The 18,587-nt window shown below is 37.3% G+C and overlaps 1 long non-coding RNA gene across 1 annotated transcript in view; it reads left to right on the plus strand.

Moving 5' to 3' along the window:
• The first annotated feature begins 1,640 nt into the window (after window positions 1-1,640).
• Window positions 1,641-18,587, plus strand: part of LOC108648399 — a 52,795-nt gene continuing 35,848 nt past the window's right edge. The window contains exons 1-2 of the long non-coding RNA XR_001925243.2: window positions 1,641-1,697; window positions 2,709-2,850. This is a non-coding gene — a long non-coding RNA (uncharacterized LOC108648399). The remainder of the gene's footprint in view (window positions 1,698-2,708; window positions 2,851-18,587) is intronic.

Below are 18,587 nucleotides of genomic sequence, written 5' to 3' on the forward strand. Positions count from 1 at the left end.
GAGTAAGGGATTGCTTGTGCACAGGTACCCTGAGTCAGTGCAGTTTACTGCTGTAAGTGATTACAATCACTGGGGGTATCAAACATTGATTGTACCTTTCCTTCTCATTTGAAATTTTCTTTAAAAACAAAAACCTAATAGATGTTGTGCTTTACTTACACTTTATCAGAGGCAGAGCTTACTGAATAAAATATTTTTGAAAAGACTCAATTAAAATGCCCTGACAGTACAAATAACAAAAACTTTAGGTCCATTTCCTGGGGTATTTTAGACAAGACAGAATATAAGTAAAATAACTTTACATTTTATCTTACAATGTATAGCATGTTTTGTTGGTATTTAAACTATGCAGACAAAAATAGAAAAAGTATTATAGAAGTTGTAGAAGCTATGTTCCCAGTTGATTGGTATGTACTGCATAGATGGCTGTACATTCCCCTACTGTGTAGAGAAATATTATCCATTCTACAGCTTTACAGAGGCATGCTGTGTGTTTTGGGTGGTGGAAGAGCATGGGATCAGGTCAGCTTTAACTCACTTATTATTATCATCAACAACAACAGTTAAGAATTAAGTATTTTCGCTTTACCATGCCATAGCCCTAGACACAGATGGAGAATCTGCAAGCACCTACACAGACACAGCACTTATACATTATTGCACATGTCCAGTAAATACATAGTAGAAAGAAAGAAGTACTGTGCTTTCTAAATGAGGCCTCAGATTCCTAAGTTCAATTGTGAAACACCTGGGACCAATGTTTCCAACAACACTATAGCATGTGTCCACTTAAAGCCTGATACATACATATTGTAAAAATCTCATATAGAAATGTATCTTTTGGTACCTACTATATTATGGTTATTATAGCCATTATAAGTGGCTAAGGGTATATCTTTCTTTGTAGGTAGAATCTCAACATGAAAAGTGGCATAAACTATTTTGGAAAATAATCTTTAAAATGTTTTAAAAAGTGGTTGCAGCATACCATTAAAGTATGTACAAAACTTCTCATGAATATACAAAATGTGTTTTGTAGATTACAAAGGCCTACAGCAGAAGTGGATTTTTTATTTCATTGTTGGGAAAGAAATGATAAGAGTGGGTTGACAACCTTTTATCATGCAAACACCGAAGATGATATAATTGTTCTATCAAGGACATGTGGATGAAACGTTTTACAAGGTTTTATAGAGTGTGATTTTACCGATAGAAAGCAAAACAGAATTTAATGAATGCTCTGAAGTATATCATTTTTTTGGTGCTTTCATACATTTTACATCAGCTAGCATTAAATCATTTCCCTATAGATGGTGGTGCTGCATCTTGGGAAACTTATCTTTTGTATTGACGTTGATGAAAACATACTCAATAGCTAAATATAATATGCACTGAACATATTGCATTTAAATTCAAACTTCTCACTCTGAGAGTAGAATTCATTTTCTGTTGGTGATGTTCCCAATTGCCTATATTTCTAACATGTAGTTCAAGACTGTAGTTGACCTTTCATTCTTGGAAAAGTATATTTTGAACAATGATATTTTTTTAATAGGACCAAAAAGACAGGGCATTGATGAATTGATTTCCAAAATCTCTATAGTCTCTTATTAAAATGTAGTGCTAAAGTCCTGTTTATATTGATTTCAGGTGTCAATCAATAAATCGTGCCTGTCCCTCAAGTTGCCAAGGAAAAGGTTAGATTTTTTTTTTCCATTTTAAAGGTACAGGGTTTTTATGGTCTGTAAAAAAAAAAAGTTCTTGCCAGGTTTCAAAAAGTAAATTCTGCATGTTATAGAATGTTCTTTTCCTAGCAATTTTGCAATTTTTCTTCATTATTTATTTTTTAGAGTTTATGAATTATTTGCCTTTCTCATCTACATCTTTCAAATGGGGGTCACGGACCCCAGCAGCCAAAGAGATATTGCTCTGTGAGGTTATTATTTTATTATTACTGTTACTTTTTATTCCTTATCTTTCTATTCATTTCCGCTCCTATTCATTACATTCTCTCAAACCACTGCCTGGTTGCCAAGGTAAACAAGGCCCTAGAATCCAGATAGCTGCTGATATTCCAAACTGGAGAGCTGCAGATCAAAAAGAACAATATCTGAAAAACAATAAAAGAAAATGAAAACAAACTGAAATTGTCTTAGAATATGAGTGTCTATGTCACACTAAGGGGCTCATTTATCAAAGTATGATCGCTTCCAAATGGGAGGCTTCCAAAATCATGCACAGAAGGATCAAAGTCAGAAAGATTTTCCCGCCGTTTACAATCGTTCGGATACAAACATTTTGTGACTTTCGGATCTCCAATACAATATTATCGTGACTAATACGATTTTTTTTGTAAATATTTTTGTGATATTTGCAATCATCAGAAAATATCATATCTAATCCGAATTTTGCCCATTTCAGGATTGGAACTCGTACTTTGATAAATCAGCCCCTAACAGTTAATGTAAAGGTGAACAACCCCAAAAGTGTAACTACATCCCTACTCTTCCTTTTAGAGGGCAGGTGCCTCAGTATAAATTTAAAAAACCATGGTGCCCTACAGTAACTTTGTCTCACACCTTCTCTAATCTACCTGTGGGCATGGAGATTTGGGAACCTAGATTCCCTAAGTCCCGGTGACAAGGCATATAAATATGAACTAAACCTGTAAGGAAATACATATTTATACAATTTTGTTTACCTCTTAGTTTTTCTTTCCAACACAAGATATGATCGAAAAATGAAAAGCTCTCTTTCAATGAAAAATGAAACATCATGCAACTACTTGCAAAGGGTAGCTTCCACTTGAGCTTCATAGACTGGAGAAGGGGGAACACATTAAAATGAATTGTAAGTTCTTTTTCACATCAATCTTCCTTTTCCCTATCATCCAAAACACCACTTCTTCAGATATCTTCTCCCATTGTCACATCAACAAATCTTGCTCCTTATCCAGTAACAGGGTCGGACTGGGCCGCCGGGACACCGGAAAAAATCCCGGTGGGCCCCAGCTCTAGTGGGCTCCGGCGGCCCAGACCCGACCCTTGCCACCGCTCCCCCTCCCGAACGCTCCTCCCCTGACGCGTCAAATTTATGTGCTCGGGGGAGGACGTCGGGTGGGGACCCTGCGAGGGGGGTTAAGGGGGCCCCTACAGGGGGGGGATTTGAGGACACCCCCGGATGAGTGCACCTGCAGGGCCCCTGGGATGGGAGCCCCGGTGGGCCCTTCACAGCCCAGTCCGACCCTGTCCAGTAAAAAGAAGCACACGATGGGCCAGATTTAATTCAGTGAGAAAACAAGAATATCACATGAAAATTAACTGATGAGATTCAATTTGAGATGCAATTCAATTAAAAAAACTTATCTCACAGTTTATCATGTGAAAACTCTATTGAAGTCTATGGGAAAAAAACTGGAATCGAAACGTGGAAATTCGCCGCGAATCCATGCTTGGCAAAACATTTCGCCCCTCAACTAGTGATAAATCATTAGATATCTTTTTCTCATTGAATTGAATCTGGCCCAATATATTTATATATGAAACAAATGAAAATGTATCTATTAAAAAGGGGCACCTACTGACCAACAGTATGGTACCGGAACCCAACACTGAGGCGTAGTGATGAGCGAATCTATCCAATTTCACTTTGCCGAAAAATTTGCAAATCTTGCAAAAGGTTTGTGAAGCTGTAAAAAAATTTGCAAAATGGTAAAAATGTTGTGTGTCAAAAAAAAATTGTTGCGCATGTCAAAAAATGAAAAATTTTTCCATGGCAAATTTTGACACCCATTTCACGAAATAATCCACCAGTGGAAAAACGCAGAAAATTTGCCGCAAATCCATGCCTGCTGAATTACCGTATATACTCGAGTATAAGCCGATCCGAATATAAGCCGAGGTACCTAATTTTACCTAAGAAAACTGGAAAAACTTATTGACTCGAGTATAAGCCTAGGGTGGGAAATGCAGCAGCTACTGCTAAGTTTTAATAATCAAAATAAATACCAATAAAATTACATTAATTGAGGCATCAGTGGGGTATATGTTTTTCAATATTTATTTTAAAGAAAAACAGTAAACTAGCTCTGTAAGCGGAGAAGAGGGTCAACAAAAACAATATGAGTACTACCCCACGCTCATTGCACATTGGCAAACTGGAATCAGACCCGGTCCCGGAGGAGATGTAAGGGTAAATAAGTATTGCTAGTGGGAGCCTAGGCCAGGGCACTGGAGGGTCTGGTTGCGGGTGGCCTAACTTGCACAGAAAGGACAGAGGGTGCTAATCTGGAGGGACCCATGGCACCCGACTCGAGTATAAGCCGAGTGTGACTTTTTCAGCACATTTTGGGTGCTGAAAAACTAGGCTTATACTCGAGTATATACAGTATTTCGCCCATCACTACTGAGGAGCCTATTTATCATACTGTGTACTAATTCTAATAAAACAGTGTAAAAAGCTGTATAAAATAAATGCTGAATTTATCAAGGTGTGTGTTTTATTTTAAGCCATCTGAACGCCAGATTTGACACCATAATTTTACCCCACTTCATACCTCAAGTATTGAAGCACCAAGTTAAATAATATTTATCAATATTTATCATTTAATGATAAATAATGTATTTTCCTAAAGCATTTTCAAACTGCTGCTTCTGTTTACACCAGATTTGTGACACCTAGGGGCACATTTACAAAAGCACGAACGCTCCGAGCGTATTTTTGCCGATTTTTTTCGGGCGTCCACACGACTTTTTCGTATGGCACACGACTTTTTCATACGCCGCACGACTTTTTCGTACGGCGCACGACTTTTTCGTATGCCGCACGACTTTTTCGGACGCCGCACGAAAAAATCGGAAAGGTTTTACCGCTGTTTACAATTGTTCGTTACGAAAATTTCGTGACTTTCGGATCGCCAATACGATATTATCGTGACTAATACGATTTTTTTCGTAAGCATTTTCGTGATATTTGCGATCTTATGAAATTTTCGTTTCCAATACGATTTTTTCCCATTCGGGATTCGGATTCGAGGATTAGTAAATGTGCCCCCTAGTGATGTGTGGTATATTTCTTCACTGTTTTTTACACAGCATGATAAATAGTCCTACAAAAATGCAACTAGAAACAATTTTTCAACCTAAAATGAATGCGTTTGACATTGCAAAGTCATCTACATTTGCTCAAACAATATGGCTATGTTTCTTACATTTTTTTAGTTTATCTTTAAGGGTCAGTCTGTGATATTTATTTATTTATTTTTTAGATAATATATAATAATTCTTTCAAAGTAGTTGCAATGTCAGCAAACCATGACATATAGAACATGTAAGCTGTGGTTGCTCTGAGCTGGTACAGAAGCACAAAACAGCAGCATTTCTACCCTGCTTCTTTGTTAAGCTTTAGTTCTCCTTTAATCTGTAATAAAGGCAAAGCGATCTTATTGGGTTTAATGTTTAAATTATTTTTGAGCTGGAGAGAGGGAGAGGCTTCACGGTGGGAGCGGGTGTAACTTTGGCCCACCAGTTGGGCAGCTCTGACCTAGATACCTAGGGGCTGATTTACTTACCCACGAACGAGTCGAATGGAGTCCGATTGCGTTTTTTTCGTAATGATCGGTACTTTGCGATTTTTTCGTTTGTTTTGCGATTTTTTCGGATTCTTTACGAATTTTTCGGATCCAATACGATTTTTGCGTAAAAACGCGAGTTTTCCTATCCATTACGAAAGTTGCGTAAAAAGTTGCGCATTTTGCGTAGCGTTAAAACTTACGCGAAAAGTTGCGCATTTTTCGTAGCGTTAAGTTTTAACGCTACGAAAAATGCGCAACTTTTCGCGTAAGTTTTAACGCTACGAAAAATGCGCAACTTTTTACGCAACTTTCGTAATGGATACGAAAAACTCGCGTTTTTACGCAAAAATCGTATTGGTAACGAAAAATTCGTACAGAATCCGAAAAAATCGCAAAACATACGAAAAAGTCGCAAAATGTTCGTTTTCAAGTCGGAACTTTTCCAATTCGGGTCGGATTCGTGGGTTAGTAAATCAGCCCCTTAGAGTACAAATTTATATCTGTACTGCCTAGCCTTTATGAATACAGCACTGCGAGCTTCATGCTGCACTATATTCTTGGTAGAATTCAGGTTTTTGTGCCTCATTCTGGAGTTCAAAGTGCCAAAAAACACAAGTTTTAGATGTTACCAAGTTTTCTTCAGTTAAAGTGCTTAATAGGCAAAGTATAATTATCTTGCGTTCTTTCCTATGGTATCCTAATGGTAGTAAACTAATTTTATACGACATCTGTTTGTAATCTTGATATATAGTTCCTAGGATCAATGAACAAAAAAACATGTTGAAACATTAACCTTAAGGGGCAGATTTGCTAAGATTTAAACTGGGGAATCATAAATGCACATTTTCATGACAGTCAGGAAAATGTTTCATTGATTGACAAATTTATCAAAGCAAATGAATGTGTCAGCTCATCAGAATATGTTCGACTCCTTTTGAGCGATCTGTTTAATAGTATGGCAGTGCTGAGCTTTAACACTCCTCTGAACAGTTAACCCTGAGTGCAAGCTTGGAGCAAAGATTCAGACAAATCTTTTCCACACTGAAAAAAAATTTTAAATGTGGAAAATACATTATCAATACATTAATGAATGTGAAATAGTCTGTATTTTTTTGCCAAGGTCATGACTTCTAAGTCAAAATTTCAACGAATGGCAGTCATTTACTAAAACATCTGAATTGAAAAAGCATGAAGAAAAAAGTCCCAGACAAAAACTGGAATACCGCAACTTTTTTGACTTGTTGCACAAAAAACACAACTTTTTCATATTGTTGCATCAAAAAAAAAAAAACCAAATCCTCTAAAACCACAAAGCAAAGAAAGATCTTCCAGTTGTAAATGGGACAACTGCCATTGATTCTACGTGATCTTGAGAAGTTTTTGCTTGAGAAGTTTTGCATATTTTTGCATTTGGAATTGTCGTGGTTTTATCGCATAATAAATCACAACTAATTTGTGGGGGGTTTTGCAAAAAAAAATGGGTTGTCGGTGACAAAACCCGGAACCAAAAAAAATATTGAGCATTTGTAAATACCCCACTTTTTTTTCTTTGCCTTCTATGCCTTAATAACAGTAGAGCATAGATATGGTCATGCAATGCATCCTTCAGGGGGCATTCTTTATATAGATAGAAGAAATTTCTGTGGCATATTGCACTCGTGCCCCATGGCACATTGGTCTAATAGGTATCCTGATTATATCTAATTTTGTTTCTTGATTTTTATCTTTCTATCATGAAATCTCTCATTAGAAAGGCATTTAAAATTAATATGTATCAATTAAACAATAACTTTTGTGAACAAGTTCAGCCAACATATTAACAAAGACTAGTATAGCAATGTCCTCTAAAACTTATTCAAAGGAAAAACATTTTATTTAAACAGACAGCAGCCAAGGCCACCATCATAGCACACAATGTGCCAATGAGATAAGCATAGTCAGACCTTACGTGCCAATTACTGCAGATAGAGTAATCAGTAGCATAACTACCAGGGAAGCAATGAGTCCGACTGCACCCAGGCCCCCCCCCCCCCCATAGGGCCTGCCTGAAGGTGAGAGCAAACATGGCACATCTTCCGGTGGGAGGGCAGACTGGGGAGGGCCCTGTTCCTTTTTATACCAGAGCCTGTGGTCCAGTAGTTACGCTATTGGGAGTAATGTTTGTTTTTAGATCACACAGAAGCACCATGGGACAACATGTGACATCATTTATTTTAAAAATAAAAAAGGAAATATGTATGGTAATGATCTGTTTAAATTGGGTAATACTGTGTTACATGATCAGCCTTCTGAGTCAAATATAACATTTGCTTCATCTGGAGCTTATAATTACATGGCATGCTAAATTACTGACAATGGTTCTAGCTGATTTAACATTTTTCTTCTACTTTGGGTCAAATGTGGTGTTTTATGCCGTTCTTCAAGGCAATGTTGTACAGTATACTGTCTAATCAGACCTGCAGCATTTCCTAAGCAACAACCAAGTGTCTTGATGTCTCCTCTAACTGTACCCTGATTTACTGCCATAAGGGTTCTGTAGAATCACTATTTTTGTAACAGCAAAGCCTACGTGCTTAAGGAAAGACAGCTGAGTGAAGGATAGTGCACCTGTGATTAAGCACATACAATTTAAAAAGATATTAAAATTTCTCAAAAAATTAGACATCCTGACAGCTTTGAAAAAATGGGGCAGAGAAATGTATTGCAGTAAAATAACTCCACTCTGATAAGACTGATGTGCGAAGGTGTTATAGGCTCCAGAAAATGCAGTACAGGATACATCATAATTAGCAGCTCACCAGGATGAATGTGCTTGAAAGTAGCTTTATGCCAAACATAGAGAAATTCATTTATAAATGATGCTGTTCCAATACTACATTAGTAATCACCACAAATGGTTGCAAGTTTTAAACCAACTAAGGGACAGATTTATCAAAATGTAAGGTTAGAGTTTACCGCAGAAAAGCTTTTTTCCCTCTTCAAAATTTTTAGCGCTAAAAGTTTGACTTTTTCGAGATTTACTATGCAACAAAATGGCTAAAAATTTGAATCCAACAATTCGCCAGCTAAAACTTATTGAGATCATGTAGAAGTCAATGGTAGATGTCCCTTCCCTGGAGGATCCTTCTTTGCTTCAAAACTTGGTTTTTGGATCTCTGACAGGCCACACATAGTGAACACCCCTATCATCAGCATAGAGTTGTTATGGTCATGTCACCTAGCAATCACTGTATATGCCTAATGCAGACAATTTGTTCGCTCATAGGATGAAGACACATGGGGCTACTAGTAGCAGCTACTTGTCACAACTACTAAAATAGACAATGCTGATCATTTCCTAATAATTGTGTCTATGTGTGTTTTAGCAGAGGAAATTCACAGTTTTGTCTATGGCAGGTTATTTTCTGGTGTTTAGTAGCCGTGACAAGTAGCTGCAACTAAGTAGCTCCATGTGTCTTCACCCTTGAAGTCACTTCTCACTAATAGGTTTCTAAGGCTTTTTTTCCTTCTATCAACCCATCAGATATGTATATATATATATATATATATATATATAATAGTCCATAGGGTGCACATCATTTGCAGCAACAAAACCTGGGTGCTAGTACAAAAAATGCACTGAAACAAGGACAGCACTCCTATGATTTAAAGAATTGTGAACAAAATGTAAATGCAAAATTAGAAAGGTTTATTACTCAACGTTTCAGTCTCACACAGAAACCTTCATCTGGGTTTTTCACTCCTTTTTCACTACTTTTTTGGTTACTCTGAGGAACTAGGAATAAGGACTGCCCTTGACAGTTGCAGAATGCTAGTTAATGCTAGCAGTCATGTCTCTTTTTTATAAATATTTAGAGCTAGAAATTCAATGTTTTTGTCATGAACAATGTCAATGTCAGTTTGACAGGACAATCATTAAGCCCTTGATGGAAGGCCAACAATGTGTCCTTCCTATCCCTAGTCATCAGCGCCTTCCAAGATGCCATCCCACCCTGGTCAATATATAACCATATAAAGACTCTTTACATGCTTAGTGACTAGAAGACAGTTGTCAGGAATGTCCCTTAAGTAGCCTTTTAATGACATTGGTGGAGCTGGTGTATGATAGCATGGAGTGCAGCAAAGGTTGCAAATCAATAAGGGCTATGGCACACGGGGAGATTAGTCGCCCGCGACAAAACTCCCGCATCTCAGGCGACTAATCTCCCCGGATTGCCATGCCACCGGCAAAAATGTGCCTCGAGAGGAAACTTGCGCGATTTCAGTGAAATTGCGCCCCGCGTATGCCATCCCACCGGTGATTTACATTTTCGCCGGTGGGATGGCAATCTGGAGAGATTAGTCACCCGCGAACAGGGAGTTTTGTCGCGGGCGACTAATCTCCCTGTGTGCCAGAGCCCTAAAGGTGGATACAGATTGGTACAGTAAAATAACAGCTGAAATAATCATTAAGCCCAGAGCTGCAAAAAGAAAATTGTGGTAGCAGTTCATGTCTATCCAGCTGCTTTGAGTGCTAAGGGCAAATAAACATCCAGCTCTTTTTACAACTGGGGTCCCCTGAAAGAAGCCTATAAGTGGTGGTGTCAGCTAGCTGTCCCAGAATCTCCACCCTGTAGTTTGTGTAATTTAGTACAGGTATAGGACCCATTATCCAGAATGCTCAGAACCAAGGGTATTCTGGATAAGGGGTCTATCCATATTTTGGATCTTCATACCGTAAATCTACTAAAAATCATTAAAATTTTAATAAACCCAAAGCCAACCTCTCTCCAACTAGTACAGAGAGTGTTATCCAGGCATGGATTCACGGTGAATTTAAATGTTTTGCCGTGAATTCTGCTTTGCTTGTGTAGGAGAATCTGTATGAGCGAATCTGTCCTGTTTTGCTTAACCAAAAAATTTGCAAAACTTTGAAAATATTTGGCATGCAACTATATTTTTGCATTTTGCGAATTTTTCACCTTTTCGTTGTTTTTTTCAAATTCTTGCTAATTTTTTGCCAAACCAAAACAGGACAGATTTGCTCATCACTACAACCGATGTCTCTCCTACACAAGCAAAGCAAAATTCGCTGGTAAACAATACCTATGGCAAGGTTGTCACCTTGCCTCCTGACAGATGTGCCCCATATAAATAAACACTAACTTGATGACTCTTTCCACGATGTGTCTTGTCAGACATTAAGCCAATGGCACTCACATTATGATGCCATAGAGTCTATGTTGTGTGATTTAAAAAGTGTTTAAGGGGAAGGACCTGCACCTTTGGTGAAAAGTATGGGACAGTGTGCACTAGTTTTTGCACCCTGTAAATAACCCCTAATACATGCTTATATTGATCAGTTTGAGTACAAAGAATACAGGTCTATTTATAGGGTCACACATTCATTGTCCCTAAGATGCTAATCAAATTTTTTAATTAATGTATTATTACTTTTCTAATGTAACTGCAAGAAAGATAGCCAAAGGGACATTAATGAAAAAATCCCATCTAGTAAGTATGTAGTAAATATTTTCCTTATCTTTGTAAAATCATGTTTCTTTAAATACATTCCTTTTTGCACTTCGCTGTTCAGCCCCTCAGTGCATATCAAATGCCATATTCTCTTCTTAGGCAATGCCTATAAATTAAGTAAAGCATTCTTAAACTTGAAGATCTGTTGATATCTGCTGCATTCAAATGTTGCGATTGAGTAGAAATAAATTAAGGAATGGTTTGTAGAAATGGCAGAATCCAGAAGCACAAACAAGTATGCTGATCCAAAACAAGATGTAAATCAGCTCTTAAAATGTCAAATATAATGAAGTGCTCTACTCTCACTGTTGAACATTGGTGCATAAAATATACAGCTCAGTGTAGATAGAAATGCAAAGAAAACTGAACTAGAATGCCTTTTGCTTCATTAAAGTAGACGATATCAAACAAATAAATTATAGTGACCCCACATTTGAACCTCTTTGCTGTGCTCATTTTTCTCAGCTTTCTGATTTTTACACATAAATGCCAATAAAGCAAGGTACTTTTAACGTAAGTGGAAGCTGCCATTGTTTGGTGACTGTATTGCATTAGCAGCAGTAAATGTAAGAACTGTGGTTACAGAAGCACTTAGTACAATGAGCATTATAAAGAAGAGTGGCATAGGCCCTAATCAACTCCATGTCAGATTTGAGATAATTATGCAGTCATGGCTTTGCCAGATTACTTTCTTAAATGAGTTCTTTAACCTTTACACAACATGAAATAATATCATGACTAGAGTCATAATTTGTGCAGGTCCTGTAGATATTTAATATATATCTTATTTTATTTAATGTTTGAAAATATAATTGGGATCTGTATTCAGTCATTCTCAGCATATTATTATTATTATTCTTTATTTATATTGTGACAATGTATTTCACAGAGCTTACAGGAATAATACATCATTCACATTGTCCATTGTGACTTCTAACACAATTATAGTTCAATTGTTAGCAGCATATAATTTTGGCTGGAAATAGTAGATTCTTACAGTGGTAAGTGTTTCAGCCTCACCAACCCCTCATATTGAAGAGGGATCAATCTCTACAGGGTGTCACTCTCAGGATCACATGTTCATAAGATATAATCTTTTTTACACTCCATACCACAGGACTTAACCTAAATTTATCCCACCCTCTGCAATAGCAGGTATGACTAACCTTCTTTTGCTGATTTCTGAAACTTTATGCCAAGCACAGAGCTCTTTTGCTTCTTTCTTATAACCTGCCATCCCTTCAGATTAATGGCATTGGTTTCTTTAATGATTGGATTCTCAGGAGCCTGGACTTACTTCCTAACCTGGATAACTAGATAACAAATCTGACTGATGCTACTCATCACATGACATGAGCAACGTCGGATCTTGACCCGCCTTTCTCCCAACCCTAACCCCTTTACCTCTTTTACTTACCACCCCCAATAAACACACGGACACCAATTCTTGGGATAAAAATGGCCGCAGAACATTCATTAATAACAACCAAAGTTTTAATTTAAAACATATCATAAAGAACAAATATGATACAAAACATCTCATAAACATAATACAAATGTTTGTATAACAAACAAACAACTTATGAATAACCATAAACCGTAACAAGCCAATAACTGCGCAGCGCAACTGGCACCACCAGCTGCCCTTCTAGCCCGGAACCACCTACCCAACAAAACTCACCTCCTGATCCACTTTCTTACCCCTGAGGTTCCAGGCATGCCATCCCCGATTAACTATTAAACTCCCTTCCTAACCCAACCATTGTTTTTCCCCAACTCAATCACCCCGCCAACAACAACTTGTTGCCTCCACCTCATAGGGAGGGAGGGTGGGCGTTTTACTATGCTGCCTAAAATGGATTGAGAAGCGGGAACGGTTTTCAGTATTTATACCTGTACTACAAATCCACCAATCACCTACAACTGGGAGTGGCTATGTCTGCCCTATGGCTCTGTCATGCCCCTGCTTCCCTACGTTTCCCTATGGGTCATTGGGCTACTGGAATACTAGGGATGATCAGCACTTCAGTGATGAGTGTAAAGCTGTGTTAGGGGAGCATGAGTAGAAAGAAAATGGAAATGTTTTTTAAATGTTGTGTGAGGGTGGGAGATGCCTTTTGGATTTCTGCATACAGGTTGAAATACAGTCTGTATAGAAAACTCATTAATAATCTCTTTTTGCTTATTTTACTACATTCTTTACAGATGACTGGGATAACTTGGTTTTGAAGTGACATAAAACTTTACTCAGGGATTGTGAGACCCGTCTCAAAAGTATTATTTCAACCTTCATTGAAACGTATCAGGATGAGATAGATCTGGAGGCTTTTTATTAAACATGACACTAAAACAAAAAAGAAAAATCCAAACAGATTTCTGATTTATAGTCTAAAATTAGGGAACTTCAAAAATCAAATATGCAACTAACAACAAAAAATACTCAAAAGGGCTGCTCAAACTTAAATTGTTCCTTAATAAAATACAGAAGATTGTTTTACAAGTATGGGATTAAAAATGGATGATTTGTGGCTAAAAGCATACAACATAAACATATGTTTACCCAAATAAACACAATAAATAGTATACATAACATAAAAATAGCAAAGGCTTTTCAGAAATACTACTTGTATTTGTATAGCATCAAGAATCCAAGTGATAGTAAAGATAACAGATTCCTCTTTTTTTTCCCCTGATCAAAGTAAAGGCAATGGAAGAACCTGTTTCCTCTGCTAAGCTTTTGTTCACCAAATATATTTGGTAAAGCTGTTCAAAAATATACTTATTTTGTAAAAAAATATTTCAGGTTATTTCTGTTCAGTTTCTGGATTCAGTTTGTAAATATAAAAAAAATCCCATGATACTGGATACTTCCTAAATTTCAGAATGGATAGATTGGGTTGATAATGTAACTCCTATTTGGCATACTAATAAATAATTTAGCAAATTCTAAATAATTGCATTTGAAGCAACACAGGTGGTTGTTCGTGGTGAGGTGGTTGTGGAATGCCCTTCCGAGTGATGTTGTAATGGCAGATTCTGTTAATGCCTTTAAGAGGGGCCTGGTTGAGTTCTTGAACAAGCATAATATCCACGGCTACTGTGATACTAAAACCTACAGTTAGTATTAATGTTGGTATATATAGCTTATGTATGTGAATGTGTAGATAGGTCAATATAGGTTTGTGTGTGCTGGGTTTATTTGGAAGGGTTGAACTTGATGGACTCAATGGGTCTTTTTTCAACCCTATGTACCTATGTAAGATCTAGTCCTGCAAATAGTCTCCTAACATAACTTTCAACCTTCATCTCACCAGATAGTCTGTGCAGTGATAATGGTCACCTCCTGTGGCTGAGGTCCTATGTGTTACCATGAGTTTAAGCATGAATCAAAAAGCCCGGAATGTCTGGTGAACATAGTTTCAACCTCATTGTGGTGACTGGAATTATTGCCACAGATCTAGCTTGGTACTGTTACTGTGTCAGTAAAACAAGATCTATTTATCTCTGTTTGACACATGCACCGGTTTGATGCTACAGTGCCATTTGGTCACTGATAAAACAAAGACTAATGTTCACAGATTTCTTCCATATAAACTAGAATTGAATTTTTAGTTTAGTCAACACAAGAGTAGGTAATAAAAAATATTAATAAATTAAAAAATATGCCTTCTAATGAGTCCGTGTCCTGTGTGGTCATGTTACATATTGATCAAGTTTAACATTCAAATAACAAAGACATTAAATGAAATTCAGCAAATCAGGAAAAGTCTGTAGTTCAGGCTCTAGATGTTTGTGGAAAAAAACCACAACTATGTTTTTGCATGAAAGAAAAGTGTAGTTCTTTGGAAAAAAAAATTGAAAAGGAATTTGTTACAATTGTGCTCAGACTAATCTGCGCAGTGTGTTGAAGTCAGTCGTGCATAGGAACAGCATTGCTTATATTAACACAGCTGAATGCTTTGAAACAAAGAGCTCATCCCATTTCAGCACTATTGCCTAAAGCGCTCTGTACTGATGTTTTATCAAACCAAAACCCAATAGATGAAAAGTCACTATCCGAGTAATAAAATGTAAAATCTGAGTGTAGAAAGAGTTCCTGAAACTGAAACCAACAGACTCATTTTAAATATCCGACTTCACATAAATAAAAGAAACTATTGTAGAAATCATTGTTTTCTTTTGAGTGTAAGCATTCATTATTTTCACTAAATGAATATAGACACATGCTTATTATCTTAAATATAATACTTCATATTAATTTTATAATCAACAAAATAAGTTAAAAACTATCACTGGCAATGGATTTTTAGATAATGATATGGAAGTTTACACGTTTCGTAAACAAGAGCTCCACTAATTAATAAATGTTTCCCCAACAGCTTTTGACATTTTATATTATTGTTTTGAAGATATAATATGGTTCATTGGATCACTTCCTCCTTCTGAATTGAATTTGTTAGACCAGGGCAACCCTTTCAATGTGTTTTTAAGGAATTAGCAAAGGAAAAATTACATTTTCCATTGAAACATTATAAGTAATTAATGCATTTGTTTAAAATGGTAATATAAAAGTAACACTGAGAAATGTAAAGTAAATGTCCTGTTTACGGGTTAGAATAGGTAATTATAGCAGATGAGTACTTTGGCTGGGAAGTTACTGGAAGAGAGAAAGAAAGTGAGCAATACATGTATTTAAACAAATACGATTGGTCACAAATTTTTCCAGTAAGCTGGCACCCCTCTATAAAGGCCCATACCTTGCCTATATACTAAGCCAATGTATACAAAAGCTTTAAGTCAACAGTTCATTTTATCTTTATTGCTGTATGTATTGCTATAAGAAGAGACATGAAGGAGCCCAGCATTTAACAGAGTAAATATATACCCTGTTATATTATCTACTCATCTACTTTCATGGGAAAACATGTTTTTTTTCTCAAAACACATCAGTTAATAGAGTTTCTCCAGCAGAATACTGCATTGAAATCCGTTTTTCAAAAACACAGATTTTTTTATATTTAATTTTGAAACTTCACATGATGCTAGCCATATTCTTCATTTCCCAGGGCGCCACAGCCATGTGTCTTGTTCTCTGATAAACTTCAGTCACGCTGAGCTGTAAAGTGTAAAGTGATATCACTCCCCATATTCAGCAGCCAATCAGCAGAACAATGGGAAGGTAGCAAGATAGCAGCTCCCAATAGATATCAGAATAGCGCTCAATAGTAAGAAATCCAAGTCCAGCTTGGGACTCCTCCCAGTTACATGGGAGTAGGAGAAACAATAGGTTACCTGAAAGCAGTTCTAATGTGTAGCGCTGGCTCCTTCCGAAAGCTCAGATTCAGGCACAATCGATATAACAACACACCAATATTACAACAACAAAAAATACATTTGTTGGTTTAAGAATTAAATTTTAAATGATAGAGTGAATTATTTGCTAGGTAAACAGTGTAATTTAGAAATAAAAAGTACACCATAAAAATCTTCTTAGTATCCCTTTAATAAATGCACCTTAGTAATCATCGCTATTCTTTTGCACTTTTTGCCCTGTCTTCCATGCTGTCAGAATGGATCACAGATGCATGTGCATTCGGCAACCATTCCCCTGAAGCTCTGAGCAGATATGTCTCCTGCAAAACTGCAGGGCCCTCAGAAGTTAATAGTATACAGGTCCTTTTCAAAAAATTAGCATATTGTGATAAAGTTCATTATTTTCTGTAATGTACTGATAAACATTAGACTTTCATATATTTTAGATTCATTACACACAACTGAAGTAGTTCAAGCCTTTTCTTGTTTTAATATTGATGATTGTGGCATACAGCTCATGAAAACCCAAAATTCCTATCTCAAAAAATTAGCATATCATGAAAAGGTTCTCTAAATGAGCTATTAACCTAATCATCTGAATCAACAAATTAACTCTAAAAACCTGCAAAAGATTCCTGAGGCTTTTAAAAACTCCCAGCCTGGTTCATTACTCAAAACCGCAATCATGGGTAAGACTGCCGACCTGACTGCTGTCCAGAAGGCCATCATTGACACCCTCAAGCAAGAGGGTAAGACACAGAAAGAAATTTCTGAACAAATAGGCTGTTCCCAGAGTGCTGTATCAAGGCACCTCAGTGGGAAGTCTGTGGGAAGGAAAAAGTGTGGCAGAAAATGCTGCACAACAAGAAGAGGTGACCGGGCCCTGAGGAAGATTGTGGAGAAGGACCGATTCCTGACCTTGGGGGACCTGCGGAAGCAGTGGACTGAGTCTGGAGTAGAAACATCCAGAGCCACCGTGTACAGGCGCGTGCAGGAAATGGGCTACAGGTGCTGCATTCCCCAGGTCAAGCCACTTTTGAACCAGAAACAGCGGCAGAAGCGCCTGACCTGGGCTACAGAGAAGCAGCACTGGACTGTTGCTCAGTGGTCCAAAGTATGTCATTCGGAAATCAAGGTGCCAGAGTCTGGAGGAAGACTGGGGAGAGGGAAATGCCAAAATGCCTGAAGTCCAGTGTCAAGTACCCACAGTCAGTGATGGTCTGGGGTGCCATGTCAGCTGCTGGTGTTGGTCCACTGTGTTTTATCAAGGGCAGGGTCAATGCAGCTAGCTATCAGGAGATTTTGGAGCACTTCATGCTTCCATCTGCTGAAAAGCTTTATGGAGATGAAGATTTCATTTTTCAGCACGACCTGGCACCTGCTCACAGTGCCAAAACCACTGGTAAATGGTTTACTGACCATGGTATTACTGTGCTCAATTGGCCTGCCAACTCTCCTGACCTGAACCCCATAGAGAATCTGTGGGATATTGTGAAGAGAAAGTTGAGAGACACAAGACCCAACACTCTGGATGAGCTTAAGGCCGCTATTGAAGCATCCTGGGCCTCCATAACACCTGAGCAGTGCCACAGGCTGATTGCCTCCATGCCACGCCACATTGAAGCAGTCATTTCTGCAAAAGGATTCCCGACCAAGTATTGAGTGCATAACTGAACATAATTATTTGAAGGTTGACTTTTTTTGTATTAAAAACACTTTTTTTTTATTGGGCGGATGAAATATGCTAATTTTTTGAGATAGGAATTTTGGGTTTTCATGAGCTGTATGCCACAATCATCAATATTAAAACAAGAAAAGGCTTGGACTACTTCAGTTGTGTGTAATGAATCTAAAATATATGAAAGTCTAATGTTTATCAGTACATTACAGAAAATAATGAACTTTATCACAATATGCTAATTTTTTGAAAAGGACCTGTATATCCACTCTAAGCTATTCAGAGTTTCACTTTTTCACAAATCTATAATAAGGTGGCTGCTGTCTTTTTTTTCAACCAAAATATCATAAATTGTTATGGACAGAGCTTTCAAAATCTGTATCCATGTCGCATTTACTTTTTGTCCAAATATCACTTTACTTTCAATTGAAATGTCAAGTTTTTTAACCGTACTTGAGAGTAAATTCTGTTTTCTTTAATTCTCTGCTGAAACATCATTCAATAACTGCT

The sequence above is a fragment of the Xenopus tropicalis genome, chromosome 8 (genome assembly GCF_000004195.4).
Source record: "Xenopus tropicalis strain Nigerian chromosome 8, UCB_Xtro_10.0, whole genome shotgun sequence".
NCBI lineage: Eukaryota > Metazoa > Chordata > Amphibia > Anura > Pipidae > Xenopus > Xenopus tropicalis.